Source organism: Pleurodeles waltl, chromosome 6 (assembly GCF_031143425.1).
Source record: "Pleurodeles waltl isolate 20211129_DDA chromosome 6, aPleWal1.hap1.20221129, whole genome shotgun sequence".
Classification (NCBI taxonomy): domain Eukaryota; kingdom Metazoa; phylum Chordata; class Amphibia; order Caudata; family Salamandridae; genus Pleurodeles; species Pleurodeles waltl.
Genome location: NC_090445.1, coordinates 367,022,758 through 367,040,260, shown reverse-complemented (window position 1 = coordinate 367,040,260; position 17,503 = coordinate 367,022,758). Strand labels below are relative to the sequence as shown.

The 17,503-nt window shown below is 47.0% G+C and overlaps 1 protein-coding gene across 1 annotated transcript in view; it reads right to left on the bottom strand.

The window, feature by feature from the left end:
- Window positions 1–17,503, bottom strand: part of SUPT16H (SPT16 homolog, facilitates chromatin remodeling subunit) — a 263,510-nt gene that overhangs the window by 180,804 nt on the left and 65,203 nt on the right. The window lies entirely within an intron of this gene.

Sequence of the window (17,503 nt, the reverse complement as noted above, 5' to 3'; positions counted from 1 at the left end):
AAATGATTGGAGTAGTGTGGACTGACGTAATGTACAGTGGAGTAAAGTGTTAAACGGTGGAGTTGCATGGTGTGGAGTTATCATTGTACTGAGGAGTGAAGTATTGTAGAATGAAATGTGGTGGAGTGTCACGGAGCAGAGCATAGTACACTGGCATAGTGTGCACCAGTGTTTTAGAGTGTAGTAGCAAAGAGTTTAGTTCAGTAATGTGCCTTACAGTGCAGTGTTGTACAGTAGAGTGGTGGAGAATCTTGTTTAGTGTTGTACAGTGGAGTATCATTTGTGAGAAAACAATGCTTGGAAGAGTGGCAAGTTATAGTTAGTATTTTCTGGGTTTCAATGTTTTTAATAAAAATGTGTTTCAAATCGTAGAGTCCAGTGTCATGAGTTAAGAGTTATGTGGATTTGTACAGTACAGTGGAGGAGAGTGGTGTAAAGTCTATTGTCAGAGACTGGAGTACTGTAGATTGTAATCCAGTAGACTAGAGCACAGTGTAGTGATGTATCGTACAGTGCTATGTAGAGTAGTGGCATGGTGTCTCATACAGTGGAGTCACGTATAAGACTAGAGCAGCGAGTTGTTGACTGTCAGAGTAGGGGAGGTAGAGTTGTAGAGTGGAGTATCGTCAAGTAGTGCTGAGTGTCGTAGAGTGGAGAGCAGTCATAATGACGTGGCGTATCAAAGAAGTGGAGTGGCAGGTCACTGAGTGAAGTACAGCATAGTACTTTACAGTGTAGTACAGAACAGCAGAGTGGATGGCCTAGAGTGGAGCAGTGTCATACAGCTTTGTAGAGAATTTGCACAGAGTGAAGTAGATTGTCAGACAGTGGAGTGGTGCAGAGTGGAGTATGGTAGTGGCATAGAATGAGAAAGTGTATTAGAGTTTAGCACAATGCAGTACGGAAGAGTGAAGTGTCATAGTGGAGTAGCATGGTGCATACTACAGTGGCATGGAGTGGTGTAGCATACAGTTGAGTAAAGTGTCAAATTGAGGAGAAGTGCTGCAGAGTGTAGTGGCGCACAGTATTGTAAGGTAATGTAGACTAGAACAGCGAGGCATACAATCTAGTTGAATTTTTAGGGTGGAGTGGTGTACAATACAGTGTTGCAGTGACTGGTATAATGGATTGGTATTGAGTGTTCAAGAGTACAATGGCAGAGTGGCATACAGTGGAGTACTGTGTCAGATTAGAGTAAAGTGGGATGCAGTGGCATACTAAGGGCTGCGTACAGTGGATTAGAGTATCGTAGAGCTGCAAAGAGTGAAGTAGCACGTTGTACAGTGGCATTCCGTATAGTAGTGTTGCACAGTGGAGTGTAGAGGTACAGACAAGAGTAAAATGTGGGAGAGAGGTATACAGTATAGTAGACTAGTAGAGTGGACCTGCATAGAGTACATTAGTGTGTCAAACAGTGGAACTGCGTAGAGTAGATAGTGTAGAGTGAGGTGAAGTCTCGTACAATGATGTGGAGTGGCATAATGTAGTGTGGAGTAAAGTAGAGTGTAGTGGTATATCAGGCTGGCATGGACTGTAGTAGCATAGCGTAGGTAGTAAAATGTTATAAACTGGAGTGTGGAGTGAAGTGCTGTGTTGCATAGAAGTGTTGAATAGTGGAATAGAGTTGTACAATAGAGTGTACTGGCACAGAGTGGAGTAGAATGTAGAAGTGTGCCATAAAGTGGGGTAGACTTGGAGTTGTATAGAGTGCAGGAGTGTATCATACAGTGGAACTGTGTTGAGTGGATTACTGTAAAGTGGAGTAGCATACAATGAAATAGCGTACACTTTAATTCTGTACGGCAGAGTGAAGTAACAGAATGAAAGAGTAGAGCAGTGGAGAGGTGGAGAATACAGCAGGTAAGTGTAGTATGTCATGGTGTACACTGAAGTGGTGCAGAGTCAAAGAAACTGTTGTAAATTGGAGTGGCGTCTTATACACATACTATAGTGCAGGTGTCTACAACAAGTCGATCGTGAACTCTTATTAACTCCCAGACCCTTTCTGTGTAGCTCATAGCCTGGAGTCCATTTTTAAATAAGCATAGGATAACATTTTTCCTTTTAAAATTAAGGAAAGGCTGTGTTTATGTTTGTAGGAAGTTGGCTCTGTATGTGCTATTTCAAAGTAAGGAATAGCATGCACAGAGTCCAAGGGTTCCCCTTAGAGGTAAAATAGTGGTAAAAAGAGATAATACTAATGCTCTATTTTGTGGTAGTGTGGTCGAGCAGTAGGCTTATCCAAGGAGTAGTGTTAAGCATTTGTTGTACATACACATAGGCAATAAATGAGGTACACACACTCGGAGACAAATCCAGCCAATAGGTTTTGTTATAGAAAAATATCTTTTCTTAGTTTATTTTAAGAACCACAGGTTCAAATTTTACATGTAATAGCTCATTTGAAAGGTATTGCAGGTAAGTACTCTAGGAACTTTGAATCATTACTTTAGCATGTATACTTTTCACATAAAACACAATAAGCTGTTTTAAAAGTGGACAGTGCAATTTTCACAGTTCCTGGGGGAGGTAAGTTATTGTTAGTTTTCACAGGTAAGTAAGTCACTTACAGTTTTCAGTTTTTGGTCCAAGGTAGCCCACCGTTGGGGGTTCAGAGCAACCCCAAAGTTATCACACCAGCAGCTCAGGGCCGGTCAGGTGCAAAGGTCAAAGAGGTGCCCAAAACACATAGGCTTCAATGGAGAGAAGGGGGTGCCCCGGTTCCAGTCTGCCAGCAGGTAAGTACCCGCGTCTTCGGAGGGCAGACCAGGGGGGTTTTGTAGGGCACCGGGGGGGACACAAGTCAGCACAGAAAGTACACCCTCAGCAGCGCGGGGGCGGCCGGGTGCAGTGTGCAAACACGCGTCGGGTTTTCAATGGAAGTCAATGAGAGATCAAGGGATCTCTTCAGCGTCGCAGGCAGGCAAGGGGGGGGCTCCTCGGGGTAGCCACCACCTGGGCAAGGGAGAGGGCCTCCTGGGGGTCACTCCTGCACAGAAGTTCCGTTTCTTTGGGGGCTGGGGGCTGCGGGTGCAGGGTCTTTTCCAGCTGTCGGGAAATGGAGTTCAGACAGTCGCGGTCAGGGGGAGCCTGGGGATTCCCTCTGCAGGCGTCGCTGTGGGGGATCAGGGGGGACAACTTTGGTTACTCACAGTCGTAGAGTCGCCGGAGGGTCCTCCCTGAGTTGGTTGTTCTCCACCAGTCGAGTCGGGGTCGCCGGGTGCAGTGTTGCAAGTCTCACGCTTCTTGCGGGGAGTTGCAGGGTCTTTAAATCTGCTCCTTGTAACAAAGTTGCAGTTCTTTTGGAGCAGTGCCGCTGTCCTCAGGAGTTTGTCTTTTTCGAAGCAGGGCAGTCCTCGGAGGATTCAGAGGTCGCTGGTCCCTTGGAAAGCGTCGCTGGAGCAGGGTTCTTTGGAAGGCAGGAGACAGGCCGGTAAGTCTGGGGCCAAGGCAGTTGGTGTCTTCTGGTCTTCCTCTGCAGGGGTCTTTCAGCTCAGCAGTCCTTCTTGTAGTTGCAGGAATCTAATTTCTAGGTTCAGGGAGAGCCCTTAAATACTAAATTTAAGGGCGTGTTTAGGTCTGGGGGGTTAGTAGCCAATGGCTACTAGCCCTGAGGGTGAGTACACCCTCTTTGTGCCTCCTCCCAAGGGGAGGGGGTCACATCCCTAATCCTATTGAGGGAATCCTCCATCTGCAAGATGGAGGATTTCTAAAAGTTAGAGTCACTTCAGCTCAGGACACCTTAGGGGCTGTCCTGACTGGCCAGTGACTCCTCCTTGTTGTTTTCTTTGTTTCCTCCAGCCTTGCCGCCAAAAGTGGGGGCCGTGGCCGGAGGGGGCGGGCAACTCCACTAAGCTGGAGTGTCCTGTGGTGCTGTGACAAAGGGGTGAGCCTTTGAGGCTCACCGCCAGGTGTTACAGCTCCTGCCTGGGGGAGGTGTTAGCATCTCCACCCAGTGCAGGCTTTGTTACTGGCCTCAGAGTGACAAAGGCACTCTCCCCATGGGGCCAGCAACATGTCTAGTGTGGCAGGCTGCTGGGACCAGTCAGCCTACACAGATAGTCGGTTAGGTTTCAGGGGGAACCTCTAAGGTGCCCTCTGTGGTGTATTTTACAATAAAATGTACACTGCCATCAGTGTGCATTTATTGTGCTGAGAAATTTGATACCAAACTTCCCAGTTTTCAGTGTAGCCATTATGGTGCTGTGGAGTTCGTGTAAAACAGACTCTCAGACCATATACTCTTATGGCTACCCTGCACTTACAATGTCTAAGGTTTTGCTTAGACACTGTAGGGGCACAGTGCTCATGCACTGGTGCCCTCACCTATGGTATAGTGCACCCTGCCTTAGGGCTGTAAGGCCTGCTAGAGGGGTGTCTTACCTATACTGCATAGGCAGTGAGAGGCTGGCATGGCACCCTGAGGGGAGTGCCATGTCGACTTACTCATTTTGTTCTCACTAGCACACACAAGCTGGTAAGCAGTGTGTCTGTGCTGAGTGAGGGGTCTCTAGGGTGGCATAATGCATGCTGCAGCCCTTAGAGACCTTCCCTGGCATCAGGGCCCTTGGTACCAGAGGTACCAGTTACAAGGGACTTATCTGGATGCCAGGGTGTGCCAATTGTGGAATCAAAAGTACAGGTTAGGGAAAGAACACTGGTGCTGGGGCCTGGTTAGCAGGCCTCAGCACACTTTCAATTCAAAACATAGCATCAGCAAAGGCAAAAAGTCAGGGGGTAACCATGCCAAGGAGGCATTTCCTTACAATGTTACATTATCATCAGGCTGCAAATAGAGCCTGATAAGGAGCAGTGCTGGAATCAGATTTATGACCAAGGGCACAGAGGTGAAGAATTGAAGCACTAAGGTATTTAACTCTTAAATAAAAGTCCTTGTCAAGTCGGTATGGGAGGTGAGAACACAATGCTGTTTCTCAATCCTGTTACATCGGAGAAAATTAAAATGAAACGTTACCTTAAAATTGAGTTAAATTAATTTTCTCAACCTCACCCCCCCCCCCAAAAGTGTTGCATTTACAAATAGCAGGTCTTTTGCTCCCAGTGGCCAGCAGGACACTGCCATATTTGTAACTGAAAAACAGTCATTTTGTAAATGGGAGAAATATAAAGTGCAGAAAAAAGTTCCATATGATGATATGTTTGTGTTATACATATAACAGTGCCATATATGGCAAAAAGGTATGTCCTGTGTCACGAGTACATATGACAAAGGCTCCCAGTTGCCCAGAAAGATCTATCCCATTCATATGCACATATGTAATACATCCCCAAAGACCAAGCTCTCAGACACACATGGAAGCCCAGTCATAGCGCCTATAGTCAAAGCAGTTTGTTCAAACCATGGTATGTGGCTCTATGGGCATTAGGCTTAAAGTTGACAAAGCAGGGCATTGGGGTGTCTGGTAATAACGTACAAGTTGTTTAGCCTTCATTAGCTCACAAAGATTTTTAGTGCTCATAAGTAGCTCTTGCTACCGAAAAGGTTGGAGAGTTTAGTGGAGTGCTGTGCCATACAGTGTTTGGAAAATGTTGGCTTGGAGAGGAGTGTTGTTCAACAGTGTACGGACATTGAGTAGAATACAAATTTGGACAGTGGACTGTATGGGGATAGAGTTGAGTAGCATCTAAAGGAGTAGAGTCTAGTAGAATTTCTTAGAGTATGTCAAGTGGAAGAGAGTACACTGGGGTGGTGTAGAGTGGAGTGGCATATAGTGAAGTAGTGTGCAGTGGAGTGGCGTACAGTGGACTAGCATATAGTGTAGCATACAGAGGAGTATAGTGGAATATCAGAGTGGCAAAGATTGTAGCCTCGTACAGAGTGGAACAGCATACAGTGGAGGTGTAGTGTGGACTGGTGTCCAAATGGACTAGCATAGAATAGAGTAGTTAGAGTGGTGGTGTGGAGTGGCATACACTAGAGTGGCGTAGAGTGAAGTAGCACTGTTTAGTAGCATACAGTGGAGCGTTGTACAGTGGAGTGTCATACAGTAGAATAGAATAGAGTGGTGTACAGTGGAATGGCAGAGTGGAATAGCATATACTGGAGTAGCATATAACAGAGTGGCAAAGAGTGGATTGGTGTACACTGCAGTGGAGTACAGTGGAGTTTCATACAGTGTAATATCGTAGAGTGGACTGGAGTTCAGTGTAAGAATAGAATGGCGCAGAGTGGAGTGTTGTGAAGCAGAGTGGCAAAGAGTGTTACAGTGTACAGGGGAGTAGCATACAGTGGAGTGGTGTAGACTGGGGAGGCGTAGAGTGGACTGGGGTAGACTGCAATGGCATAAAGATGCGTGGCATACACTGGAATGGCATCCAATGGAGTGGAGTGGAGTATATAAACTGGAGGTGAGTGAAGTGCCATACAGCAGAATAGCACAGTGGAGTGGCATACAGTGAAATGGTTGAGTGTGCAATGGCGGCTCGTCCTTTATTTTATAAACATGCTAAGGGCTATGTACCCTGGCAGTTTCACAAAAATCTGCGGAATTTCGCCTCAGTACCGCAGTGACCTATCACAGAGTTTCAATGCCTTATTTCTTAAAATCTACTTACCCTACTTAACTGCAGTAGTCAAAAGCATCCAATGTGCACCATACTGTATATTCCTGCCAAATTTCATGCAAATCCTTTCAGCCATTTATGCGCTACATCAAATAGAATAGTCTATGGAAAAAGCATTGGCGGAAAACTGCGTTATGGGACACAGCCCCCCTCCCCCAAACCCTTAATCTTTGCACCCTCTTAATTTACCCCAAAAAATATTATCTCAAAATGTAGGAAAAGCTATAGGTCTGGAAAGTTTTGTGGTGATTCAATAAACGGGTGAAAAAATTAAGGAGCTAAAATCCAAGGCATTCCTAACTCTGGGAATACAAACAATAATTACAGAATGGCAATCAGATTTAGTGCGATTTCTTTCTACCTACTATATTTGTTATGTATGTTTGTTGGTTTACATAATCATGACTATAAATGCCTCTTTCAGTTGTTCATGTAGTAATTCTGAAATTTTACATATGAAGTCTTATTTACTGTTTGGGCTTCCTTGCTACTTTAGACTTGGGCTCCATAGAAAGCCCGAAGTGAATGAAACACAATCATTATTGATGTTCTAAAAATTGATATTTTTTGCCTAACGGTCAATTAGCATTTCCTCCAAACAGTAGTTTGTGTACCTCACTGATAGGTCTCTTTTGCAATGTGTTGCCCAGGAGTGTATAAGGAAGATAGTTTTTGTTTGGCTTTTTCAGCACAGTTTTACTTTATGAGCCAAAAAGCATATCACACTTTTTCTAACCATCACCAGAGGTCATGTTTCTATCAATCTATCCTCCATTCCCACTGTGATTCATCCCAAATCCATTCAACTACTTTCATCTCCTCAATAACCTTGTCTAAGCTCTACCCTCCTCTTCCACATCTAACTCAACCAAACCTCACTGTACTACCATGATCTCCCAAACAACCCTACTAAATTCTCCCTCATTTATCTCACCTTTAACTCATCCAAAACCCCTCCTGCTACTATGATCTCCCCAACTCTTTCCACAGACTCTTCCCTCCTCCATTTCCCCTTTACTCATCACAAGCCTAAATCCTACTACCATAAACTCCCAATTAACACTTATGAATTCTTCCCTCCTCCACCCCTCCATTACTCCAGTCAATAGAACTAACAAACTCATATATCCGCGGCTCAAATTAACTCATAATAATACTCAAACTGTACTCATATTTCCCTATACTAATCCACCACTAATTCCTTTTGGGTTCCGGAGTAGCGGGCTACTCGCCGAAAAGCGCTTCGACACCTCATCAGGGGTAGTAAGCGCTATATAATGAAAATGTCACTTACCCAGTGTACATCTGTTCGTGGCATCAGTCGCAGTAGATTCGCATGTTTTGCATAGCTCGCCATCTGGTGTTGGGCCGGAGTGTTACAAGTTGTTTTTCTTTGAAGAAGTCTTTCGAGTCACGGGACCGAGTGACTCCTCCTTTTGTCTCCATTGCGCATGGGCGTCGACTCCATCTTCGATTGTTTTTCCCCCGCAGAGGGTGAGGTAGGAGTTGAATTGTAGTAATAGTGCCCATGCAATGGATTGACTAAGTATGTACCTATTTAAGGTTGAGATGATATATATACAAATAGTTGAAGGTAACTTCCGAACTGCTACAGGCTCCCGGGGAGGCGGGTGGGCACATGCGAATCTACTGCGACTGATGCCACGAACAGATGTATACTGGGTAAGTGACATTTTCAGTTCGATGGCATCTGTCGCTGTAGATACGCATGTTTTGCATAGACTAGTAAGCAGTTATCTCCCCAAAAGCGGTGGCTCAGCCTGTAGGAGTGGAAGTAGTTTGAAATAATGTTCTTAATACGGCTTGACCTACTGTGGCTTGTTGTGCGGATAACACGTCTACACAGTAGTGCTTTGTGAATGTGTGAGGCGTAGACCATGTGGCTGCCTTACATATTTCTTGCAATGGGATGTTTCCTAGAAAGGCCATGGTAGCACCTTTCTTTCTGGTTGAGTGTGCCCTTGGTGTAATGGGCAGCTGTCGTTTAGCTTTAAGGTAGCAGATTTGGATGCATTTAACTATCCATCTGGCTATACCTTGTTTTGATATTGGGTTTCCTGCATGAGGTTTTTGAAATGCAATAAATAGTTGTTTTGTCTTTCTGATGTTCTTTGTTCTGTCAATGTAATACATCAATGCTCTTTTGACATCTAATGTATGTAGTGCCCTTTCAGCTACGGTATCTGGCTGTGGAAAGAACACTGGAAGTTCCACTGTTTGATTTAGATGGAACGGTGAAATAACCTTAGGCAAAAATTTGGGATTAGTCCTTAGGACGACCTTATTTTTGTGTAGTTGTATAAAAGGTTCTTGTATTGTAAACGCCTGAATCTCGCTTACTCTTCTTAGGGAAGTAATGGCGATGAGAAATGCAACCTTCCAGGTTAGGAACTGTATTTCGCAGGAGTGCATGGGTTCAAAAGGTGGACCCATAAGTCTAGTTAGGACAACATTTAGGTTCCATGAAGGAACAGGTGGTGTTCTTGGTGGTATAATTCTCCTAAGGCCCTCCATGAATGCTTTAATGACTGGTATCTTATATAGGGAAGTTGAATAGGTAGTCTGCAGGTATGCAGATATTGCTGCAAGGTGTATTTTAATGGAAGAGAAAGCCAGGTTAGATTTTTGTAAGTGAAGCAAGTAACCCACTACATGTTCTGGAGTTGTGTAATGGTTGTATTTGATTAATATGACAGTAGCAAACAAACCTCTTCCATTTACTTGCATAGCAGTGCCTGGTGGATGGCCTTCTGGCTTGCTTTATGACTTCCATACATTCTTGGGTAAGTTGTAAGTGCCCGAATTCTAAGATTTCAGGAGCCAGATTGCTAGATTCAGCGATGCTGGATCTGGGTGTCTGATCTTTTGGTGGTGTTGTGTCAACAGATCTGGCCTGTTGGGCAATTTGATGTGGGGTACTACTGATAGGTCTAGCAGCGTTGTGTACCAGGGTTGCCTTGCCGAAGTTGGTGCTATTAATATGAGTTTGAGTTTGTTTTGACTGAGTTTGTTTACCAGGTAAGGAAGGAGAGGGAGAGGAGGAAAAGCGTAAGCAAATATCCCTGACCAGTTCATCCATAGGGCATTGCCTTGGGACTGTGTGTGGGTATCTGGATGCGAAGTTTTGGCATTTTGCGTTCTCCTTCGTCGCAAACAAGTCTATTTGAGGTGTTCCCCAGAGTTTGAAATAGGTGTTCAGAATTTGGGGGTGAATTTCCCATTCGTGGACCTGTTGGTGATCTCGAGAGAGATTGTCTGCGAGTTGATTTTGGATCCCTGGTATAAATTGTGCTATTAGGCGAATTTGGTTGTGAATTGCCCAACGCCAAATTTTTTGTGCTAGCAGGCTTAACTGCGTGGAGTGCGTCCCCCCTTGCTTGTTTAGATAATACATTGTTGTCATGTTGTCTGTCTTGACGAGAATGTATTTGTGAACTATTATTGGTTGGAAAGCTTTTAGTGCTTGAAAAACTGCTAGAAGTTCTAGGCGATTTATATGCAGTCTTGTTTGATGTACGTTCCATTGTCCTTGTATGCTGTGGTGATCGAGGTGTGCGCCCCACCCTGTCATGGAAGCATCTGTTATTACGTATTGTGGCACTGGGTCTTGGAAAGGCCGCCCTTTGTTTAAATTTATGTTGTTCCACCACAGAAGCGAGAGGTAAGTTTGGCGGTCTATTAACACCAGATCTAGAAGATGACCCTGTGCTTGAGACCACTGTGATGCTAGGCACTGTTGTAAGGGCCTCATGCGCAGTCTTGCGTTTGGGACAATGGCTATGCATGAAGACATCATGCCTAAGAGTTGTAATACCATCTTTGCTTGTATCTTTTGTGTTGGATACATGCGTTGTATGATGGTGTTGAAATTTTGAATTCTTTGGGGACTTGGAGTGGCTACTCCTTTTGTTGTGTCTATTATGGCTCCTAGGTATTGTTGTACCTTGCACGGCAGAATGTTGGATTTTGTGAAGTTGACGGTGAACCCTAGTTTGAAGAGGGTTTGTATGATCTGATTTGTGTGATTTGAGCACTCTATTAACGAATGGGCATTGATTAGCCAGTCGTCTAGATATGGGAACACATGTATTTGCTGCCTTCTGATGTGTGCAGCGACTACCGCTAGACATTTGGTAAAGACTCTTGGTGCGGTTGTTAATCCGAAAGGCAGTACCTTGAATTGGTAATGTATTCCTTTGAATACAAACCTTAGGTATTTCCTGTGCGATGGGTGTATTGGTATATGGAAATACGCGTCCTTGAGGTCTAAAGTTGACATGTAGTCGTGTAGTTTTAGCAATGGTAATACTTCTTGTAGTGTGACCATGTGAAAATGGTCTGATTTGATGAATGTGTTCACTATTCTGAGGTCTAGGATTGGTCTCAGCGTTTTGTCCTTCTTTGGTATCAGAAAGTACAGTGAGTAAACCCCTGTGTTTATTTGTGTGTTTGCCACTAATTCGATTGCATTCTTTTGCAATAGTGCCTGCACTTCTATCTCCAGGAGATTGGAATGATGTTTTGTCAAATTTTGTGCTTTTGGTGGTATGTTTGGAGGGAATTGTAGAAATTCTATGCAATAACCATGTTGGATAATTGCTAGAACCCAAGTGTCTGTAGTGATTTCCTCCCATGCTTTGTAATAATGACTTATTCTTCCCCCCACTGGTGTTGTGTGGAGGGGATGAGTGACATGTGAGTCACTGCTTAGTAGTAGGGGTTTTGGGGCTTTGAAATTTTCCTCTATTCCGAGGGAATTGCCCTCCTCTATATTGTCCCCGAAAACCTCGTCTGTACTGTCCCTGGTAACTGGACTGTGTTGCCTGTGAGGTGCTGGCTTGTGTGCTCTGACCCCGAAACCCCCCTCTAAAGGGTGTTTTACGGAATGTGCTGTAATTCCCTCTGCTCTGCGGGGAGTAGAGTGCGCCCATGGCTTTAGCAGTGTCCGTGTCTTTTTTGAGCTTCTCAATCGCTGTGTCCACTTCTGGACCGAATAGTTCTTTTTCATTAAAAGGCATATTGAGAACTGCTTGCTGAATCTCTGGTTTAAATCCAAACGTTCGGAGCCATGCATGCCTTCTGATAGTTACAGATGTATTAATTGTCCGTGCAGCTGTATCTGCAGCGTCCATGGAGGAGCGGATTTGGTTGTTGGAAATGGTCTGTCCCTCCTCAACCACTTGTTTTGCCCTATTTTGTAGGTCCTTGGGCAGATGGTCAATGAGATGTTGCATCTCATCCCAATGGGCTCTGTCATAGCGCGCAAGTAGTGCCTGGGAGTTAGCGATGCGCCACTGGTTTGCAGCTTGTGCTGCGACTCTTACCAGCTGCATCGAACTTGCGGCTTTCTTTATCTGGGGGTGGTGCATCTCCAGATGTGTGGGAGTTGGCCCTTTTCCTAGCTGCTCCTACAACGACAGAGTCTGGTGGCAGCTGTGTAGTGATGAAAGCCGGGTCTGTAGGAGGCGCCTTGTACTTTTTTTCCACTCTTGGTGTGATTGCCCTGCTTTTGACCGGCTCCTTAAAGATTTCTTTTGCGTGCCGGAGCATACCAGGGAGCATAGGCAGGCTTTGGTAGGAGCTGTGGGTGGAGGAGAGTGTGTTGAATAAAAAGTCATCCTCGACCTGTTCTGAGTGGAGGCTTACATTGTGAAATTGTGCTGCTCTAACCACCACTTTAGAATACGCAGTGCTGTCCTCTGGTGGAGATGGCTTCGTAGGGTATGCCTCCGGACTGTTATCTGACACTGGGGCGTCGTATAAGTCCCATGCGTCTTGATCTTGGTCACCCTGGCTCATGGTGGTGTGAGCTGGGGAATGTGATGGAGTTTGTGCTGGTGAGACGTTAATCACAGGTGGAGGAGAGGGTGGTGGGGTAACTTTTTTTCACCACTTTTGTTTGTGGTGTCTGTTCAGTTTGGAACTCCAATCTTCTCTTTCTTCTAATAGGGGGAAGGGTGCTTATTTTTCCTGTCCCCTGCTGAATGAAAATACGCTTTTGCGTATGGTCTACATCAGTTGAGTGTAGCTCTTCCTCAAACCTATGTGTAAAGAAATGGCTCCCTGTTGCAGTTACCCCCCACTTTTTGCCTGATACTGATGCTGACTTGACTGGGAAGTGTGCTGGGACCCTGCTAACCAGGCCCCAGCACCAGTGTTCTTTCACCTAAAATGTACCATTGTTTCCACAATTGGCACACCCTGGCATCCAGATAAGTCCCTTGTAACTGGTACCTCTGGTACCAAGGGCCCTGATGCCAGGGAAGGTCTCTAAGGGCTGCAGCATGTATTATGCCACCCTAGAGACCCCTCACTCAGCACAGACACACTGCTTGCCAGCTTGTGTGTGCTAGTGAGAACAAAACAAGTAAGTCGACATGGCACTCACCTCAGGGTGCCATGCCAGCCTCTCACTGCCTATGCAGTATAGGTAAGACACCCCTCTAGCAGGCCTTACAGCCCTAAGGCAGGGTGCACTATACCATAGGTGAGGGTACCAGTGCATGAGCACTGTGCCCCTACAGTGTCTAAGCAAAACCTTAGACATTGTAAGTGCAGGGTAGCCATAAGAGTATATGGTCTGGGAGTTTGTCAAACACGAACTCCACAGCACCATAATGGCTACACTGAAAACTGGGAAGTTTGGTATCAAACTTCTTAGCACAATAAATGCACACTGATGCCAGTGTACATTTTATTGCAAAATACACCCCAGAGGGCACCTTAGAGGTGCCCCCTGAAACTTAACCGACTGTCTGTGTAGGCTGACTAGTTCCAGCAGCCTGCCACACTAGAGACATGTTGCTGGCCCCATGGGGAGAGTGCCTTTGTCACTCTGAGGCCAGTAACAAAGCCTGCACTGGGTGGAGATGCTAACACCTCCCCCAGGCAGGAGCTGTAACACCTGGCGGTGAGCCGACAAAGGCTCACCCCTTTGTCACAGCACAGCAGGGCACTCCAGCTTAGTGGAGTTGCCCGCCCCCTCCGGCCACGGCCCCCACTTTTGGCGGCAAGGCTGGAGGGAACAAAGAAAGCAACAAGGAGGAGTCACTGGCCAGTCAGGACAGCCCCTAAGGTGTCCTGAGCTGAGGTGACTGACTTTTAGAAATCCTCCATCTTGCAGATGGAGGATTCCCCCAATAGGGTTAGGATTGTGACCCCCTCCCCTTGGGAGGAGGCACAAAGAGGGTGTACCCACCCTCAGGGCTAGTAGCCATTGGCTACTAACCCCCCAGACCTAAACACGCCCTTAAATTTAGTATTTAAGGGCTACCCTGAACCCTAGAAAATTAGATTCCTGCAACAACAAGAAGGACTGCCTAGCTGAAAACCCCTGCAGAGGAAGACCAGAAGACAACAACTGCCTTGGCTCCAGAAACTCACCGGCCTGTCTCCTGCCTTCCAAAGAACTCTGCTCCAGCGACGCCTTCCAAAGTGACCAGCGACCTCTGAATCCTCTGAGGACTGCCCTGCTTCGACGACAAGAAACTCCAGAGGACAGCGGACCTGCTCCAAAAAGACTGCAACTTTGTTTCAAGAAGCAGCTTTAAAGACCCCTGCAACTCCCCGCAAGAAGCGTGAGACTTGCAACACTGCACCCGGCGACCCCGACTCGGCTGGTGGAGAACCAACACCTCAGGGAGGACCCCCGGACTACTCTACGACTGTGAGTACCAAAACCTGTCCCCCCTGAGCCCCCACAGCGCCGCCTGCAGAGGGAATCCCGAGGCTTCCCCTGACCGCGACTCTCTGAAACCTAAGTCCCGACGCCTGGAAAAGACCCTGCACCCGCAGCCCCCAGGACCTGAAGGACCGGACTTTCACTGCAGAAGTGACCCCCAGGAGTCCCTCTCCCTTGCCCAAGTGGAGGTTTCCCCGAGGAAGCCCCCCCTGGCCTGCCTGCAGCGCTGAAGAGATCCCTGGATCTCTCATAGACTAACATTGAAAACCCGACGCTTGTTTCTACACTGCACCCGGCCGCCCCCGCGCTGCTGAGGGTGAAATTTCTGTGTGGGCTTGTGTCCCCCCCGGTGCCCTACAAAACCCCCCTGGTCTGCCCTCCGAAGACGCGGGTACTTACCTGCAAGCAGACCGGAACCGGGGCACCCCCTTCTCTCCATTCTAGCCCATGCGTTTTGGGCACCACTTTGAACTCTGCACCTGACCGGCCCTGAGCTGCTGGTGTGGTGACTTTGGGGTTGCTCTGAACCCCCAACGGTGGGCTACCTTGGACCAAGAACTGAACCCTGTAAGTGTCTTACTTACCTGGTAAAACTAACAAAAACTTACCTCCCCCAGGAACTGTGAAAATTGCACTAAGTGTTCACTTTTGAAATAGCTATTTATGAATAACTTGAAAAGTATACATGCAATTGAAATGATTCAAAGTTCCTAATGTACTTACCTGCAATACCTTTCAAACAAGATATTACATGTTAAATTTGAACCTGTGGTTCTTAAAATAAACTAAGAAAATATATTTTTCTATAACAAAACCTATTGGCTGGATTTGTCTCTGAGTGTGTGTACCTCATTTATTGTCTATGTGTATGTACAACAAATGCTTAACACTACTCCTTGGATAAGCCTACTGCTCGACCACACTACCACAAAATAGAGCATTAGTATTATCTCTTTTTACCACTATTTTACCTCTAAGGGGAACCCTTGGACTCTGTGCATGCTATTCCTTACTTTGAAATAGCACATACAGAGCCAACTTCCTACACTATGCTTTTGCATTTGGGAGGTTAGCGAGTGCTCTTCTGTATAAGAGCCTGAAACTGGGTCGGTTGCAGTTTGTTTTGGCACCGAAACCCTGTCTGCATCTTTTTTCGGCTCCGAGGTGACTTTTTTCTTTTTCGGGGCCGAAACCTCTCGGCGTCGATCTTCGGTGCCGCTGTCTCGGCGTCGAGCCGTGTCTACACCGGTATCTCGGTGTCGATGCTTGTCTCCAGCACTTTCTCGGTCCCGAGAAGGCTGCGTGCCAGTGTCTCGACCGGAGTCGGACGATCTCGGCACTGTTTGGGCCTTTTTCGGTGCAGACGGTCGGTCATCGAATTTATGGGTCGAGCCATGGCCTGGTGGCAGTGGCGTCCCCTGGGCCTTGTAAATCTTCTTCTGAGTGGCTTTCGACGTCTTACTCACGGTTTGTGTATCGTCGAATCCTTCGGAGTCCGATTCTTGGATCGAAAAGGTTCCCTCCTCTTCTTGTTCCTCGAACTCCCGGTGGGCTGTCGGCGCGGACGCCATCTGAAGTCTTCTGGCTCGACGGTCTCGGAGTGTTTTTCGGGACCGGAACGCACGACAGGCCTCGCAAGTGTCTTCACTGTGCTCAGGTGACAGGCACAGGTTACAGACCAAGTGTTGGTCTGTATAGGGGTATTTATTGTGGCATTTGGGACAGAAACGGAACGGGGTCCGTTCCATCGGCGTTCTTCTGCACGCGGTCGGGCCGACCAGGCCCCGACGGGGGATCGAAAAACTACCCCGAAGGGCACCGGAGCTCTTCGATCTTCGATGCGGTGTTGAATCTAACTACGCCGATCCCGAACGCAACAATACCGACGAAAATCTTCCGAAATAAGCTATCTTTCCGTTCCGAAACTCGGAGCGACAGGAACACGTCCGAACCCGATGGCGGAAAAAAACCAATCGAAGATGGAGTAGACGCCCATGCGCAATGGAGACAAAAGGAGGAGTCACTCGGTCCGGTGACTCGAAAGACTTCTTCGAAGAAAAACAACTTGTAACACTCCGGCCCAACACCAGATGGCGAGCTATGCAGAACATGCGTATCTACAGCGACAGATGCCATCGAACATACTATTACAATACAATACTAAGACTACCACCTGTGTAGATTAAGATGTATTATATTTGTTATGTGTTTTCATAGTGTAAGGAAATGCCTCCTTGGCATGGTTACCCCCTGACTTTTTGCCTTTGCTGATGCTATATTTTGAATTGAAAGTGTGCTGAGGCCTGCTAACCAGGCCCCAGCGCCAGTATTCTTTCCCTAACCTGTACTTTTGTATCCACAATTGGCACACCCTGGCATCCAGATAAGTCCCTTGTAACTGGTACTTCTAGTACCAAGGGCCCTGATGCCAAGGAAGGTCTCTAAGGGCTGCAGCATGTCCTATGCCACCCTGGAGACCCCTCACTCAGCACAGACACACTGCTTGCCAGCTTGTGTGTGCTAGTGAGAACAAAAGGAGTAAGTCGACATGGTATTCCCCTCAGGGTGCCATGCCAGCCTTTCACTGCCTATGCAGTATAGGTAAGACACCCCTCTAGCAGGCCTTACAGCCCTAAGGCAGGGTGCACTATACCATAGGTGCGGGCACCAGTGCATGAGCACTGTGCCCCTACAGTGTCTAAGCCAAACCTTAGACATTGTAAGTGCAGGGTAGCCATAAGAGTATATGGTCTGTGTAAAGAAATGGCTCCCTGTTGCAGTTACTCCCCACTTTTTGCCTGATACTGATGCTGACTTGACTGAGAAGTGTGCTGGGACCCTGCTAACTGGGACCCTGCTAACCAGGCCCCAGCACCAGTGTTCTTTCACCTAAAATGTACCATTGTCTCCACAATTGGCACAACCCTGGCACCCAGGTAAGTCCCTTGTAACTGGTACCCCCTGGTACCAAGGGCCCTGATGCCAGGGAAGGTCTCTAAGGGCTGCAGCATGTCTTATGCCACCCTGGGGACCCCTCACCCAGCACAGACACACTGCTTGCCAGCTTGTGTGTGCTGGTGGGGATAAAATGACTAAGTCGACATGGCACTCCCCCTCAGGGTGCCATGCCAACCCCCCACTGCCTGTGGCATAGGTAAGTCACCCCTCTAGTAGGCCTTACAGCCCTAAGGCAGGGTGCACTATACCACAGGTGAG